This window comes from Chenopodium quinoa, unplaced genomic scaffold, assembly GCF_001683475.1.
Source record: "Chenopodium quinoa cultivar QQ74 unplaced genomic scaffold, ASM168347v1, whole genome shotgun sequence".
NCBI classification, from domain to species: Eukaryota; Viridiplantae; Streptophyta; class Magnoliopsida; order Caryophyllales; family Amaranthaceae; genus Chenopodium; species Chenopodium quinoa.
The window spans coordinates 2,026,184-2,045,034 of record NW_018745395.1 but is presented as its reverse complement, the minus strand read 5'-3'; positions in this window follow the sequence as shown (position 1 = coordinate 2,045,034).

The following is an 18,851-nucleotide window of genomic DNA, read 5'->3' as shown; positions in this document are numbered from 1 at the left end:
CTAGAAACTTGTTATATTACTACTTGTAACAAAAGCCATTTAACTGTTTTTAGTTGGTTATGACAAAATTTATGGCACCATAGTGCAAAAACATTGTTCAACTACCAAATATACACTTCATTAGTAAAAAAATTAGGTTGTGTTAACTACAAAATACTACTCTAAATCAGAGCACAGTGCATTCACATCTTTTACCTTCTTGCTCCTCATTACATGAAGCTTGGACCTAGTTTGAATTTTGACTTTGGATGGGGTAGCTGCTGGCACTGGTGTGGGCTGACGGAGGCTCTTCTTGCTTTTGGTGATAGGCTAACTTAGAATAGGCACTGTTCTTGCAAACTGGCTTGACACAACTGCTTTTGTTGTAGCCTGACTTGACCTAGCCTCTGTTGTAGCCTGACTTGATCCAACTGCTCCTGCTGCAGCCTGACTCCCAGTTGCTGCTGTTGTTGTAGGCTGATATTGTGGCAACTTCAGTGCAGCCTGCAATTACATTATAAATAGAATTAAAATCAAAGCAACTAAATACAAACAAGTGCATGTGAAAATACCAGTCAGCAAAAATATACTTGTCTTGCTGCTCTCTCTTCACTTTTCTTCCTTTGTTCCTTAAGCCAAGGAGTCAACAACTGTGGCCTACCACCCATTGGGTTTTCTGCTGGTGGGTTGGGCTGTTCTGGTGTTGCTTGTTGCTTGCATGTTTTGGCAAAGGGGCCAAACCACCATAGTTCTTGCACTGCTTCTTCACCCTTGGTTTCTTTCCCTCATATGCTGCATAACTCCCCTCCCCTGGTTCTAGCTTTGTTTTTTTGGCCTTTGGTCTTCCAGGTTGCACTTTCAGCACAAGTGGCAAAGGCTGTCTTAGCCTAACCTTTTCCCAATGTTTAGGGCCAGGCATTGGCTGGATGCATGGGGTTCTCATATGCAGCCAAGTATGTCACCCTATAGTAATATGGGTGCACATACATCTCAGGATCATCTGTTTTGTCCAATATGCATGAAAATGCATGGACACAGGGTATCCTTGTCAATCCCATCTAAAACAAGTGCATGTTCTGTGTTGCAGGTCCACAATGCACTGATCATCCTTGTAATTGACTTCATAAGTCTCACCCCTTGAAGCCTGAACCTCACATGTCCTGGCATACTTCTCGAACCCATCAAAAACCTTGTTCACAAATGGGGTTAGTAAACCTTCCCAAGAACTTGCTGCCTCCTACTTATCATGACTCCTCTTCATCATATATCTTCTTAGCCACTCCATTTGAGTGAGAATAGGCTTGTCTCTGGCATCTTTTATCACTGCATTAAATGTCTCACACATGTTGTTTAATAACATGTCAGACTTGCAGTTTGTAGAGAATATATGCCTTGACTAGTAATGGGGGTCAATGTTAGACAAATACTAATATGCTTCTTCATCTAGGAAATTGATGCTCTCCATAGCAACCTCAAACTCAAACTGATAGAAGCCACACACATCACAATCATTCAATTCACAAGTGACATAATATATAGACATGCCAATCATTCAACTCAAAATAGAAACACATGGCCAAATTAAACACTAGTTAACAAAAAAAAAAAAAAAAAAAAAAAAAAAAAAAAAAAAAAAAAAACAAGTACATCCAACCACATACAAGTTCACCTAAAATACATACAAATTCATTAAAAAACACACAAGTTCAGCCAAGTTTAGTTGCTCACCAGAGTGCTTGCCCTAGCAGCAGCCCAGAATAATTCTTTGAAAGTTGCACCATGGAATTTCAGTTTAAAATTTGCCCAAATATGTCTCACACAAAACCTGAGCTCAGCTTTGGGGGTTTCAATTTTTTCTAGCGAATCCTACACACAAACCATAAACAAACAAGTTAGTGTCCTAAAAGCTGGAAATAGAGCAAAGAGATGAGAAGAGATATTGTTAACTTACTTTATGTCTGTCAGACATAAAAGTCAACCCAAATCCTTGCTCAAACACACAAAGTGCTTTCAGCAAACTCTTAAGAAACCAACACCAGCTATCTTTGTTTTCAATCTCTGCATTACCCCAAGCCATTGGGAAAATGGCATTATTCCCATCTTTTCCAACTGCAACCATGATCTGCCCAGGGTAAGCCCTTTTGAGATGGCAACCATCCACACCAATGATGGGTCTGCAACCAGAAATGAACCCATCCCTAAGTGCAGCTAAACACACAAACATCCTCATAAAAAGTGGCCTCTCAATTTGACCAATGTCATCCACCACCACATTACACTCACTTACAGGGTTCCATTTCAGAATAGCCTTCCCATAGTCCCATAACCTTGATTATTGTTCTGCTGAAGACCCATATATTATTAGCTTTGCCCTGCTTCTAGCCAACCATGCTTTGGAATATGTTATTTTGATCCCCAAGTCATTTAAAGCCCTGTCTTGAATATGTCTGATCTTCCATATGGGGTTGCCCCTAAATTCTTCCAAGTATCTGTCAGCCATAAACTCTGTTGTCACCTTGTTCTTCATTTTAATCCTAATACACCTATGCTTCAACCTTAGTGTCTTAATTTGCCAAGCATCTGATTTCACAAGCCTAGTTGCATAAAACTTAAACCTACACCTAACACCTTTTACACATGTACACTTCACTAACCTACAGGTTTTCTTGTTGTACACACACTTGCATTTCCTCTTACAATATGTTGTCAGTCTCTTTGAGTCATTGTGAAGCAAATAATACTCATACCTATTTTCAATTGCATGTTGTCTCAAAGCTTTTCTGAGTATTTGCACATCACTGAACCTTTGACCCACTACAAACTTGATAGCCCTATCAAAGTCTGTCTCAAGATTAAACCAAGTTACACTACCTTGATCATCTGAATCACCTTCCAAACTCCTTAGCTCATCAGAATCACAAGCTGCCTCCTCTTCAACCCTCACTTCAATCCCTTTCAATCTTTTTTTCTATCTCAAACCTTGTGTCCTGATCCTCAACATCACTATGCTCCCCTCCCTTACCAACTCCCCTTAAACTTCCCTTCACTTCACTGTTGATATGCTCCAAGTTTTTCTTCAACCACTCATCATCATCATCATCTGAGTATAGGTCCTCTTCTGCCTCATCAACTTCTAACTCAAACTCACTCAGTTCAGAATCAGAGGACTATGTTTCACCCTCTTCATCCTCAAACTCATCAGTATCATCCCTTAAGCTCTTCTTTCTTTCTTTTTTCTTACTTTCTACAGCACTAGTTGCAACAAATCCTACCTCCTCACTACTTTTGCCTTACCCTTGTCTGCAGCAGTGAGCTTACCCTTCCCTTTTAGTGTAGTAGCACTCACTTTCTTAACCCTAGGACTCCTCTGCTCTGTCTCTCTGTCATGTATAACAATGCCCTTTAACCTAGGGCTTCTCCTAAATGACTCTCCTTCAGTGGGCTTACTCACTAATGGGCTAGTGTCAACTACTTTAGGCCCACCCAACTTCTTTTTCAGTTTCTTACTTTGTGTGTCTGTCAGCTCATTCCCATCTATACATTTGAAGGGTGTCTTGGCAGTCCCTTTAATTGGTTCATGACTGATCATAAACATCTCAACTGCCCCTCTTTGTTCACAGACTCCAAGAAACCATTCACCTCACCATCAACCAGCTCCCTTTTACCATTCACCCAAGACTTCCCCTTTTGTTTATACCAGCAACTAAACCCCCTACGAACCTTCACATTAACATACACAAAGCCATGTATAGCTGCTTGCCTCAAAAAGTGTACATCTATCTTAGACACTTCCACATCTTTCATCCAATAAACCCACCCACCATCCCAAGTTAACACCCTCCTATTTTTACCAGCTAAAGAAGGTATAAAGGCACCCCCTAATGTAATTTTTAGGTTGACCCTGTCCATTCTGTAACAATTCCAACATAAGCATACACACCAATAAACAATTTCAGTAATAATGCTCCAATTCACCAATTACAGCAATAAAAAGCAATAAACAATGATTGTGCACTAAATTAACAGTTATCAAGTACAGCTAACCCAAATTAACTAATTATTTAACAAAAAACACTGTAATTCAGTCAAAGATTCGCATAATTAGGGTTGATAATACTTTAATTCACATATTCCAAAAAAAAGCATAATTTGCCCCAATTAACAACCCCAAATCCAACGAAATATACAAAAAAAGGTTTAAAGTACCTATTGTAGTCAGGAATCTCGATTTCTATCAGCAAATTACCAAGCTTTTGGTCCCCTCCCCCTGTTGAAGATGACAAGTGAAGTTAAGGTGTTGCAATTTTGTGGTTCCAGCTCGTCTTCAACCACCCAAATTGATTTAGGGTTTCACTTTTTTACAGAGAGAAAGATGAAAAGCCAAAGGAGAGAGAAGAAACTACATAGGAGAGAGAAGAAATTGAAGAGGAGGAAGGTGAGAAATTGAATAGGGAAAGTGGGAGAAGGAGGAGAGAGAGGGAAATCGAGTTTAAAACATTAAATTTGGAAGGAAGTGACAGTTTGTGGGTCCCACAGGCAGTTTTCGTCACCGGAGTTAGGATTAGGTGGTGAAAGTGATTTTTTATTATGAGGTGGTAAAGTAAATCTTTTTTTTTTGAGGTGGCAAATTCAATAAAGTTGATATTTGAAGGTGGTAAAAATCAAAATTTCCTTGTTATTATGTTGGCTTTGTCAGTTTGCACAATTTTTATTTAATTAACCAAAGACTACAAACATTGTATAGTGGGTTCATTCTGTTAAGTTTTATAGTAGTTATTTTTTCTTTACCTAATAAAAAAATTGAAACCTATACAAAATTTTTATAATCCCCCATATTTTTCAAATATAATTATTTATTATTTTTACAATATTTTTAATTTAATTTTATAGTATGAATTATTTTGATGTAAAAGTAATAAGATTAACTATTAAGTTTTAATTTAAATCATAAGTCTTTTTAAGTTAGTAGTTGTAGACACCCATTTGTGTCTCCCCAAAACCAAACCCATTGATGAGTACCTTTCACGTCGAATCATAATCGAATGAAGTGAAAGTGCGGAAAGTCTAGTGTTGCGAATAGTTTTAATTTCTTTTCTCTTCTCTCTGTTTTTGAAAACTTATTTTAAGAAAACAGCCAATCCATTTTTTTTGGTCCATGATATGGGTCCAATAATAGTGTAGTTGGATGGGGCTTGAAAAGAGCTTTCCAACGATATATTATAAGCTCAATTCCGATGAATATTGAGGAAGTTATGGCCGATTTACTGAACTGGGCCCGGTTTGAGCCTTATATGCGGCCCAATGATCTAGGGGAGGGCCTAATATGGATTTATCATTCCTAATGCAATTAGGAATGGTTTTAGTCTTCTAGATTCTTCTACAAGGTTCTTTTCATTCCTAATTCAATTAGCATTGATAAATTGACTTTTGTTGACTTTTCAGAGTTTTAATTAGAATCAAAGAACATTTTTGAGGGAAATACGATTTTATCCTCCTGTACGGCAATTTTTATCTGATTTTAAGAAAACGCGTGAATTTCTGAATCAGCGCCAAACGCCAGTTGTAGCGCCAAACGCCAGCTGTAGCGCTTGGCGCTAGCATTGGCGCCTGGCGCTAATGTTGGTGTCTGACGCCAATAGCCAGCGTTGGCGCTAATCACGTTTCATTTGCGTCAGAACTCAGTTTTGATATTTTATCTTTTTGGCTGATTTTCTTTATAAATAACGTCGTAAAAACTCCGTTTTCATTCATCTACAATCACCAGTTATCACCAATTCTCTCTATTCACCAACTCTCATCAAGATTCTCTTGATTACTCTCTCTCTCTCTCTCTCTCTCTCTCTCTCTCTCTCTCTCTCTCTCTCTCTTTTCTGAACTAGCCTTCTCTCAAATATAAAAATTCCGCATTCATTAGACTTAGATACACCTAGCCATATTCGAAGTTGCCTTCGCCCTAGACGTGAAAAGGTTTAATTTCTGAGGGTTTGGTCCCAAATCTCTATTTCAATTATTTAACTTAATTGTTTTGTTTATTATTTTCCTTGAAGTTACTAACGTGTGTATTTTGTTATTAGAAAGAGGTACGAGGCATCCAAGTAAGTACTTTAATGGTTTTTATTGATATTATTATATAGAAATCATGCTTAGGTTGTTATTATGATATTCCTAGTATCATGTCTAGGGTAACTTTAATACTAAGTATGATTGTTATGATGCCTTTTATTTTCTTCCTAATATTTATGATTGTTAGTATCATGTTAGGGTTAATGCTTTGATTTTTTATTGTTAGTGACATGCTAGGGTTTGTTATTAATCTTGTTAGTATCATGCCTAGGATCTTGCTATTTTTATGCTTTAACATGATTCATGATTATTTTTATAATTGTTTTGATTATGATGATTATTATTATGATTTTGATTATTTTTATTATTATGATAATTATTTATGATTGCTATTATGTTGCTTGATATATTTATTGTTATTGCTTGATCACACCTTTTTATGCATGTTTAAAGGGAATTGGTACTTGTAATCACGCTTAATAAGATAATTAATAATCTTGTTTAGGATTAAGTTGATTATAATTCAAGTGATCGCCAATAATGATTTATTTGTGCATTAATATTCAACCAACATAGATAAACAGGTTTAGGGTTAATCCTATTGATTGCATGTTAGTCAGAAAGCGCACATGAATACGATCAGAATAAAGTAGAGGCCTATTATTAGGGCAGGTTCAATCACTTTTAGGTTGGATTTGTACCTTCATCCCCGAATCCTATTTGAATCAAGACCTTATTGAGTTGACGATCTCTTGGATCGTTAAGGGGTGTAACCTTCACCTCGTGAATAGTTTACAAGTTCCTTAAAAAACTTGTTGGCGACTCTTTTGCTCTATCTTCTTTCCCTTTGGACGCCACCGTACTTTAGTGTATGATCACAGTGGGGTTCAAGCTAGGGGTTGATGCTTGAAATATTCCCAACAGTAGTCCAATGCTTAAATTCTACTCAAGCCCAAACCACACAATTCCTACTCCTAATAAAATTAGGAAACTAAAGCCCAAAAAAAAATACAAAACCCTCACCTCTCTTCCTCTCTTTCACGTGAAATTGAAAAGAAAAAAAACCCCCCCCTCAACTTCTTCTCCTCCCTCAATTCTCACGGAAAAAAGCAAAGAAAAAAAAAGAGAAGCCTAGCCTTGAAGCCGCTGCACCACCGCACCACCACTCGGACCACCGCCAGCCGCACCTCCGGCCATCGTCAGACCAGTTCGCCCCCCTTCTCTCTCCTTCTTCCTCTTGTTTCTCTTCTTTTATTTTGTTATTTTGATGAAAAGCTTCAATTTTTATTTGATTTCAATTCTAAATTATTGTTATTAGGCTTTGATAGTATGTTTAATTTATAAAAGATTATACATTTATGAGTTTTAGCATGTGTTAAAGCATAATGGTTTTGATGATGAGGAACTTGAACTAAAAGCAAACTCAACTAATAAAGATTCTCTAGTGTTGATTAGTCTAGGTGAAGATTGATCTTGGTGATTGAAGAACCATCTGAAACTAAGAAGACATGAAGAAGATCTTTATTGAAGAAGTTAAACAAATCAGAGGAAGAGTTCTCTAACAAGAACTAAGTTCTCTAACAAGAACGTTCCCTATCAGGAACTTGAAGACAAGCAGTTTAAGTTCTTTGGTGGAACTTAATATGCTTGGAGCCCAAGTAATCTACCAGATCAAAGTGCGGCGCAGTAATAATATTTACTTAAAGTTTTTATCTTATAAATTATTGTAAATATGTTAAGTAGATTAGTGCACGAAATTTATTAGAAACGTGATAAGCTTGCTTGGTAAATAAAAATAAATATGGAAAATAATAAAAGATAGATTTTAGGAAAAGATTTTCTAAAAAGATTATTTTCTTTAAAACCAGTTTGTTAAAAAGATAAGTCTTCTTAATAAATATCTTTTTAAGCTTATTTTCCGGAAAAGATTTTATTCCACTTGATTTACATAAAACCGTGTTTAAAGATAAGTTAAGTTAACTTATTTATCTTTTAGAAAACCTACTTTCTATATGAGTGTTACTTGTATAAATAGTAGAGAGCAAATTAAAATGAGTTTAGGTTTTTGTGAGTTTATGCGTGGAGAAATCACAGTGCTATAATTGAGTAAGTTTACCAAGCTTCTAACTTGTCATATTAGTTTCGAATTTCGCGCATTGCTTACCTATCATACTAGGTGTCTTTTATTTGTATTGGTTGGGTTATTTGGGTGAATGTGTAGTTTGTTTTATATACAGTTTTGTGTTGGCTTTTAGGTGAAGCTGTGAGTTCTGTACTTAGGTGGTACGAGTAGTTGTACTTTGGCAGTACATGTGTTTAGGGTAAAAATTACCCATGACAAATGGACCAATCCGGACCTGCCACGTGTCCACCACGTGGGCCAATCAGCGTCCGCCATTTGTCACCCTAAGAGGTCCAACATGGACTAATCAGGCCACGCCACGTGGCCTCCCATATGCCAAATAGGCAAAATGGCCACCAAGGCCCAAAGTCCGAGAGAAGCCCAATTTGCCCTGGTTAACCTAAACCTAAAATTGGCACGCTTCTCAAGACTATAAATACTTAATTAATCCTCATTAAAGGGGATTCAGCAATTGATGACTCTCACCTAGAGAAGTCTAAACACATTGATCACTCCTCCCCTAGAGGAACCAGATCTCCCACCTTTACTTTCCGCATTTATTACTCCTCAAACAAGTACTAACTTGACCGTTGGAGGCGGAGCTCCCACCACAAGGAGTCTCCGTTGTTTTGCAGGTACAGGCGCAAGGATACCAGTCCCGGAATTGTAACTCTCCCGTAGGACATCAGAAAACCCCGAAACATTTTGGCGCCGTCTGTGGGGAGAGTACTTTCGAGATGGTATCACAGTCTGTACCGATTCTAAGTGAGAAGAGTCCCATGGACGACCCCCTGGTCCAGTCAGACCAGGGTACCGACGAAGAATATGAAGTCGAGACTCACACGGCCCCTGACGGGTCCCTCAGAGCTCGACGCACCCGTCCCATCGAAAGGAAGGAACGGGGAGACTGCCTGGCTGAATCTAGTAAACCAGTCGGCCCGCCGCCTAATCATCAACAGGCGGCCGAGGGATCTGCCCCTATCACCAGGAATGAACTCATGACCCTCATGAGTAGTTTCAAGGGGGAGATCCAAGACTTGATCAACCAAAGGGCGCTAGTTCCTGCAAAGGAACAGTCGGCCAAATCAAACCACTCCCAGTTGAAGTTACATACGCCTAGCACGACACTCAATGGGTACATCCGGCAAAATATCAGCCTCCCAGCATTCGGCCCGACAGCCAAGTACTACAAGCGTCGTACGGTCGGATGCCAAGAGTCGTATGGATAGGCTTGTAAGCTATTATTAATTTTATTATCAAATCATTATTATGATATTGATTTTAAAATAAAAAAAAAAAAAAATTCATTATTATCAAATCATTATCATACGGCCACATGCGCCTAACTTACTGATTTTGTATGGCAAAGCTCCACCTAAGAGCCTTAGGTGGCAACCTACTACAAAGTTAATCTTAGCATTTGATATTATCAAGTGGCATAAGTAGTATCATAACTACCAGCCCACATCGCTATATACATAGCCGGCTCCCATGATGCTTGTCACGAACAGCTTCCTCGGTCAGTTGTTCTACATGTCTAGGAAGCCTGCTGTTTTTCCTTCGATAAAGGCCCGACTGTGAGTGCAACAGTGGCATGCTAACGTCGAGCCTTTGAGATTTTAGGCGCCAACCATAAGAGCAGCCCTCATTCTCGCATAAACAGCCGGCTCTATATGATGTTTTATCAAGGTACAGTCGCAAGGTTTTTGCTCAAAATATAATGCCAAGTATACTTGATACAAATGAGTTTGGTTCCAGCTTGTTCTTCCAAAAGCAAACAGCCAAAATACTCGCACATATAAAAATCTCTCGGCCTGCCGAGAGGAGTAGCGCTTGGCTCGTAGTAATATAATTGGCCATGAGAGTGAATGCTTTAACTTGTTCATGTGCTAGTCTCTTATTGTGAAAGCTGGGCATTGGCGTCTCGCCCAAGGAAGCAGGCGGCCAGATGACAGCCAGCCTAGTCTTAGCCACGAAGCATGACAAATCAGCTAGCCATGCTAATGTAGGCGACACCTAAACATTTGTCTTTCATGAAAGCAGGCGGCATCCACAGCGAACGCATCAAGCAATGCGTGAGGTGATATGGGTCTTCATGTTTTGTAATGAGGGCCGAGTCTTGAATCACTTTGGTCTAAATAATGCCCAACACGATCAAAACATAATTAAAACAAGCGGCAAGCTGATCATACGGCATCATGTGGCCGAATAAAATTTTGAAAGTTAGCTCCATTGAGAAGAGCAGCTCGGCATCCTTACCAAAGCACCATGTAAGCTCAAAATGAGTGCCTTTTGAAATTTCATAGTATCATGGGTAAACATCAAGAATCAAACGACACATTGCTATTGTTTGTAAAGAAACAACCACCATGTGTATGCACGCAACAGCAAGTCCCTTGTATGTCTATAGACAGCCGGCCTAGTCCTAGCAACACAGCAAGGAGGCGGCTCTAAAACACATCCGGCTTGGCTGAGTTCAGATGGTCGAAGCATTCGAGAGCAGGCGGCATCTAGATGTCGTAGCTCAAGCTAGCAGGGGGCACTTGCAACCAAAGAAGCTAGCCATAGTAAAACATGCGGCACATGAAACACAATTATCGTGCTAAGTTCAAATATCATGCTGAGATTTGACGTTGATGCTGGGTACGAGTACATGCCAAGTAGATGCTAAGCTATCCATTCGTCCAACCAAGTGTGTATCCATGTGTTTGAAGAGCCGCATGAAGTGATCATCCAAGCCAAATTTATGAGCCCAAGAGTATATAACTCAACTTGCTAAGTTAGGGAATCCTCATTGCTCTTATTTCAGCCGGCATTCAGTGCTCAGACGCTCAATAAAATCAAATAGTCGGCCACCCTTGTTAATGAAAACAGGCGGCCACAAGTGCTCTTCAAGACTCAATCCCAGTCCCAGCTAGACTCACCTTAAACAACCGACACTTGGTTGAAAGGGCATGAGCAAAAGTGGGTCTTCATACTTTTTTAATAGGGGCCGAGTCTTATGATCATTTTTGTCTAAATAATGCCAAGCACGTAAATAGCATGCAACCGGCATCATGCGCTAGTCACCTAGCTTCAGCCGGCATTTACATTATGGCTTATTGTATTGTGATGCAATGAACAAAGCCATGATTAAACGACACCTTTGTTCACATGTAAACAGGCGGTAAGGTGGTTAACCTTCGAACTTGGCTAAGCAAGGAAAGCAAGAAAGCCACTAACCGGCAATGGAGCTAGCAATGTTACAAAGCAAGTGGCACATGCTCACTTAAAAGTCAGTGGCTAACTAAAGTGGGCAGCCCTTATTGGTTGGATATGAGAAAAACAGAGCTACCTTCGTATTTTGTTAGACAAGCCATAATAAGCATGGATGGCCGAGATCATCAAGCAAATCATCATGAGAACAACCGGCAATTTCTTGCTAAGTCAGAACCTTTATTGCTCTTATTTTAGTGAACGGATGCGCAATAAAATCTAGCAACTTCTCGTGGACGCTTCAGCTTGGGTAGCCGGCACTTCGATGGCACCTTCATTGGTCCTCACAAATAGGCTAGCAGGCGGCAGCTCAAACTCCAACCGGCACATCATGGTAACAGCCGGCCTATAACCAAGCATGATAAATTTTAGGAATTCTTATGGCAACAAGAGTTCTATGGTCACAAGAACAGTCGGCATTTAGTGGTCGGATGACTCAATGAAATCAAGTACCACCTCGTAGACGCTTGAACTTTAGTGGCCGGCACTTCAATGTTTGGCATTGATAAATAACACTACATTGGTCCTTATCATTATTATGATTTTCCCTCGAAAAAAAAAAAAAATTGCCTAAGGTTATTAAACCCGGCAGCATAGTCAGTAACCAATTGAAGACCGTCTCCCTTCAGGGATTACCTCCACTTATTTGTGTGACAGTAAGAGAGGCGGCATGAATAGTAGCCGGCCCCCTATACAATGAAGTCTCGTAGCTATGAAAGCAGCCGACTCTCATTAATAACACCATCCATCCTTTATGGAAGCGAACTAGGTGATCCATCTGCTCTAACACTTGAAATGATTTCAATACTTGATACTGATTCAGAGGGGCAGGCCGCCTATACATTTACAGTCGCCTACTCTCCATTGAGTATTTCACTTTATCATCAGAGGGGCATGCCGTCTGTACCTTTACAGTCGGCTACTCTCCATTGAGTATTTTACTCTATCTTCAGAGGGGCATGTCGTCTGTACCTTTACAGTCGGCTACTCTCCATTGAGTATTTTACTCTATCTTCAGAGGGGCATGCCGCCTGTACCTTTACAGTCGGCTACTCTCCATTGAATATTTTACTCTATCACCATAGGGGCATGCCGTCTGGACATACAGTCGATTCCAAGACAGACGACCACCCTCCTATACTTAGCTAAAAAATGATGGTGGCCTGGCCGACCCTGTGCCTAAATAGGCAGCTGCCCTCCTCTTACTTAGCATCTGCGTCCACCAAAGGACTAACCAAGGCCACAGGCCGAATGATCAGACTAGGCGCCAAGCCAACTGATCCAATCTTCAAAACTAATACGACCTGCCCCAACATCATAGCAGGCGTCCGGCGGCATCCCTCCGGATGAAATTCGTCGTAGAGAGCAGCTCCCTTTTGGGTGGAACATTGCTCTATAAACTAATTACACGGCACCTATACGACTGTCCCCAAGGGCAACCACGTAGCCGTTTTTGAGACAAGGATAACTCTATCACTAACCAAACCAGTGGTAGCAGTTGACATCTGAGTCAGATGACCGCCTGTATTACTTGGGATAAATGCAGGGGGTACCTCTTGAGTTAATAGCCAACAAACATTGGCGAATCAAGGGGTCTAGCCGGCCTTCGCCGCCTGGTACCTCTACTACTCAAGCTAGAGTGTGACGGAGACTGAGTAACTCCTATGTTAACTTATAGTCACTCTCTCAAACTTAGTATGGAGCCTAAAAGGTATGAGTCGCCCGCCTGTTTTTAGCAAACAGGGGCTCTCAACCACTACTCCTACTAGGTTAACAACCTTTGAGTTAATAGCCAAGCAAAACTTGGCGAATCAAGGGGACCATGTATCCGGCTTCCACCGCCTGGTTTCCCTACTACTCAAACAAAATAGGCAGTGATTGACTAACCTCAAGGTTAACCAGTCGCCCTCCTTAGTACAGAACCTAAAAGGTATGAGAGATCCGCCTGTTTTTTGGCAAACAAGGGCTCTCGACCACTATTCCTACTAGATCTGACAAAAGCTACCGCCCAGGCATAGCTACTCTGGCCAGGCGTCCCGTTCACAGAAACAGACGACCTGTCCCCATCAAACTTGGTGAAATTCACCAAATATTATGAAACCATGCCAAAACATTTTGGCACCACTATTCTTACTAGGTTGGCTATACTTAAAGCTGTCTTCTATAACCTAACAGGTGTAGCTACTTCGGTTGGACGTCCCGTCTGACGCCTGCTTCTATGCAGCCACCAAAGCAAACGACCAGCCATCCCCCAACGAAATAAACTAAGTACCAAACTTAGTATATTGAATCAAAAGAGGCCAATGGCCGAATAATGATAAATGCTTACCCCTTGTGCAATAGTTGACAGTCCACCTGATCAGGGGCTATCTGTATAGTGGGGCAAAGAATCGGCATCTGTCTAGTTCGACGACAATCATTATTTTGATTGATTAACTTTGAAAATGTCATACCGCCCAAGGTATCAAAATTTTCTAAGTTAATCAAGTCCATCTCCCATTAGAACTAGACAAGATGCCGACCTAGCAAAGCTTCGAGGGTCTAACTTTCGAAAGGAGCAATCCCTCCTGGAAAGAGAAATTACTCCTTCCGAGGGGCAAATGTTTAGGGTAAAAATTACCCATGACAAATGGACCAATCCGGACCTGCCACGTGTCCACCACGTGGGCCAATCAGCGTCCGCCATTTGTCACCCTAAGAGGTCCAACATGGACTAATCAGGCCACGCCACGTGGCCTCCCATATGCCAAATAGGCAAAATGGCCACCAAGGCCCAAAGTCCGAGAGAAGCCCAATTTGCCCTGGTTAACCTAAACCTAAAATTGGCACTCTTCTCAAGACTATAAATACTTAATTAATCCTCATTAAAGGGGATTCAGCAATTGATGACTCTCACCTAGAGAAGTCTAAACACATTAATCACTCCTCCCCTAGAGGAACCAGATCTCCCACCTTTACTTTCCGCATTTATTACTCCTCAAACAAGTACTAACTTGACCGTTGGAGGCGGAGCTCCCACCACAAGGAGTCTCCGTTGTTTTGCAGGTACAGGCGCAAGGATATCAGTCCCGGAATTGTAACTCTCCCGTAGGACATCAGAAAACCCCGAAACAACGTGTAGTACTTTGGTGGTACGAGTGAATCTAAGTGTGGTGCTTAGATTGGGTAGGATAGGGTCCTATCAAGTAGCAAGTCCAGTGAGGAACTTGTGAAATAAAGGTCCGTGTCTAATAGGTTGTAACTTGGTGTTTGCCCTATTATAGTGAAGTGTTTTGTGTTTGAAATCCCTAAGGTAGGGTCGAGGTTTTACTTCCAGTTGGGCCCTGGAAGGTTTCCTCGTAAAATTTGTGTGTTTTAGCAAGTTCCTATATGCATCGTTTATTTATCCACAAAAAGTAGTCATTAGGAACTCGATACAATTCACCCCCCCTCTTGTGTTAATCGTCTCAACTAACAGCATGTTTAAATTATTATATAAAATTTTAGATTATATATGTTGTAAAATTTAGGGTTTAAACATTGTTTTTTTTTCATGTTTAGGGCTTGAAAACGCACTAATCTAGTTATCTAATTATACTATGTCTGAATTTTGTTAAAGTATAATTATTTTGATCATATATAAATTTTCAGATTGATGTGTCTATTTTATATAGTATTTTACCCCCGTCCTTTGCTCATAATTAGTAGTGTTTTTGGCTCTTTAGAGCCACTTTTATTACTAATTGGTGTTTTCTAGTGTTTTCGTAGTTTTGGTTGAGTTTTGTAGGAGATTGCACTTTTGGAGCTTTTTCCTGGGTTTTCATGGATCAACTACGGAAATTGGAGGAGCACAACCATCTTTGAAGCCCAAGGCCGGTTAGAGTCATCAAGCCGGTGATTAAGGGCTCGGTAATCGGAATGCCGAGGTATTTGGACCGAATGATCAAGACCCTAAGTGGATTTTCGGGTTGGGCCAAAGATATAAGCCCAATCGAAGTTCCAAGCCTCGAGGTGAAGCAAGGGCCCGATCGGGCAAGCTTAGCTCGATCGGGCGTGGCGCGCAAGAGTTGTGCTGGTGCGTGGCCAAAGGCACGCCCGATCGGGTGAGCTGCTAGCTCGATCGGGCGCGGCTGTTTAGAAAAGTACGCAGAGAAAAAGGCGCGCCCGATCGGGCGCGTGTTTTTGGAAGACCTGATTGTCGAGATTTTTAGTTTTCAATTAGGAATTGTTTTAGGGATGTTTAAGTACGATTTTTATATGTAATTTGGATTACCTTCTCTTTTAGATTTTCTCTCTCTACTTAGAATATTTTCTCTCTCTAAAATTCTTATATACTTTGTTCTTGACTTTTATTCTTAATTCCAGATTTCTATGGTAACAATTTCTCTTCTCTTAATCTTAGTTATTTATTTTATTCCTTTGATCATGTCTTGTTTTATTACTTTGATTTGTTTAGATTTAATTATGTGTGAGTAGTTCTATTTCTAGGGTTTATGGGGATCCATAAATAATATGAAGGGGTGATTTATTGTTATTAATTGTCAATGCTAGATTATTTCCTATTGATTGATTTAATGCTTTGTGACTAGATTTGCGCGGATCTTTTATGCATGAGGTTGACAATATTGATTCGAGATTCGAGAGATGAGAATTGATGTTTAGGTCTAGTTTCAATAGGCAGGTTAATTTATAAATGGTTAAGTCGAGATTCAAGAGATGAGATTTAATACCGGTAAATTAATTGTGTGATTGTAATACGTAGCGAAAGCCCTTTATAATCTGATTAATGTATGCATTGATGATTGATTATTATGTTTTACCCTGGAATTTTATTTATTGGTGAACCTATGCCCTAGACCTTTTATTCATTGTTTTCTCCTTATTCTTAATCTTCGTAATTTAGTTTTATATCCAAATTTATATATTGGTTACTTGATAATTTAGATTACCTTAATTAATTAGGAATAGAAAGATCAGTTTCCATGTGGATTCGACCCTACTTCCCTATCTATTATTAGTTAGTGGTTTTAGGAATTACTTTTGATTAGGTGATACGACTTTAGCCTGTCACAGATTATTAAAGTTTCAATTTTATGAGCAAGTTATGTTAATTTCATGTTTTTATGCTTCTAAGCCTACAAAATAATTATTGTGGGTATTTTATGATTAAAAAAGCTTTGAACTTTAAATTCCAACCTTAAAAATAATTTTCAGATTTCATACTTTTTATTTTGAAGCCTCTAATTGCATTGAATTGATATATTTTTGGGTTTTTAACACACTAACTTGCTATATAATGATTATTTCTAGTAATTATGCTTATGGGGTTATTTTATATACTTAAACCAAATTTTCAGATTTATTTACTTACTTTAAAGTTGCTGTAATTTGATATTAAACCCTATATTTTCATAATTTTAACATATAAACTTATAGTTGGGATGTTATATTATTAACTTTGACTATTGGGGACAATTTAAAGGCTCTATTTTGATGATTTAAGAGGCTTTAAAGTAGTTTAGTATTGCTGTATATTTATTTGCTTGGGTATTGATTTATTTCTCATTGTTTGGTTTAGAAGAGGACTTTGTAGAAGGCGACTTCTAGTTTTAAAGTGGCCAACCGGATTGTTTACACAAGGTACGTACAAGTTACGAAACCTTGCTTGTAGGTGCATGTTTAAGGACGGATCGAGAACTTAGTATCATGTATAGGATTGACTGGGTTAAATTGTTTGGTTATACATTGTGAATTTCAAATGATGTGCACTAGTTTATAATGCAAGTATTATTTGTGCTCTAATTATGCAAGTTGCGCTTAAAGGCAAAGGTATGTGATTGGTGTAAAGATTAAATTATTACTCATTCATGATTATGCAAACATGATGAGTAAAGGAGGAATTCAAGTCTTATAAGACGAGGTTAAGATTTTGGGATGCCTTATGCACTCAAGGTGTTTATGCACCCAGGTAGTAAAGGAATAATTAATAAATGTTGTTTGTCACTAATAAATCAAGAATTTAAATTGGGAATTTGCCATGTTTAATTGAATTGTGTTTGGAATGTTTGTATTGTAATGTATATGAGTCACCACCAAGTCTAAACCTGTAAATCATGTAAAGTGCAAGATGGATGAGTAATAAAACTCTGGGTTGGTGCACATCTGGAGTAATGACAATCAGGGGTTGGGGTACATGGGGTATTAGCCGTGTACTTTTATCGAGGCCGTCTGATCTACGAGTCTCCTATTTCAAATATTTTTTTTTAAACTAGGAGTTAGGTGAGATCTCATACTAACTACGGTCACAGAGTCGTGCCCGTGGTCGTTGGATGTGTATTGATGTTTTCGAAAGGAGGCATGGGGTTTTTCTTTTATTGATGTTCCAAATGGGACATGGGTTGGACAACCTTGTCTATTGCTAAAGCCAATGAAATAAATAAATGAGTTAGTTAATATCAACTAGTGAGGTCTTAATAAATTTGATAATTGAGTCATGTGTTGAGTCTGTATTTAATGATGCTTATGCTTGATTATTAGTAGCATGTTAGGTATTTTCTTAATTTTATTTTGCAGCTTGTATGTACTCAGCTTTGCTGATTGCGTGCTTTTGTGTGTGTCTTTCTTTGGTAATGGTCTTCGCCTTTCAATGACCTTGTGACGATCCAATTTTTACACTTGTAATATTGGGGAGCAGATTAACCATAGGTTCTTACACATGCAGCATCTATTTGTAGATGGTGGGATCTTGAGTGAAGAGTTGGTTGCTTTACTTATTTTATTTACTATTTACAATTAAAGTTACTTAAACTCAACTTTGCTTTCATACTATTTCTGTTGGTTTCAGTTTTGAATAAGGGTCTTAAGGGTTCCAAGTTGTAAGATTTAATTTGGTTTGGTTATTGGTTTTGAAACTTATATATATTTATTTTAGTTTTTTCGCTGCTATTTTCTGAAAAAGCTTTAACGTTTGAATACGTGGCGGTAGCACGCCAGTAATTCTCTTGGAATTGTTCAGATTATTCACAGGTTTTTAAGAGAGAATTATTGGGGTGTTACAATTTTAGAAATCCAAGTGGGGTCAGTTGACCCCCCACTATATTATAAAAATAAGGATCTTGTCAATGAACGCCTTTGGGGTGTTGGATAAGCATTTATAGTGTTACCCCAAAGTGGTTTTAATTTGGAAAGCATGACAAAATCACGCATCGAACAATATATTTAACGTTAATTTTAATTTAATCTTTTGACTTTTAGCCAGCTTATTCAGGGCGTTCGTTAGCTTTTGTCTAAAAATAATATATATTAATATAATCTCAAAGATACTCGATAGTATTTAAATCTCAATTAACGTAATTTATACCAACAAAAATGATTTATAATACATAATTAATCAAGCAAGCAATGAAAACTTAAAGAAACAACAATCTATAACTAATACGGTAGTAGAAATCTA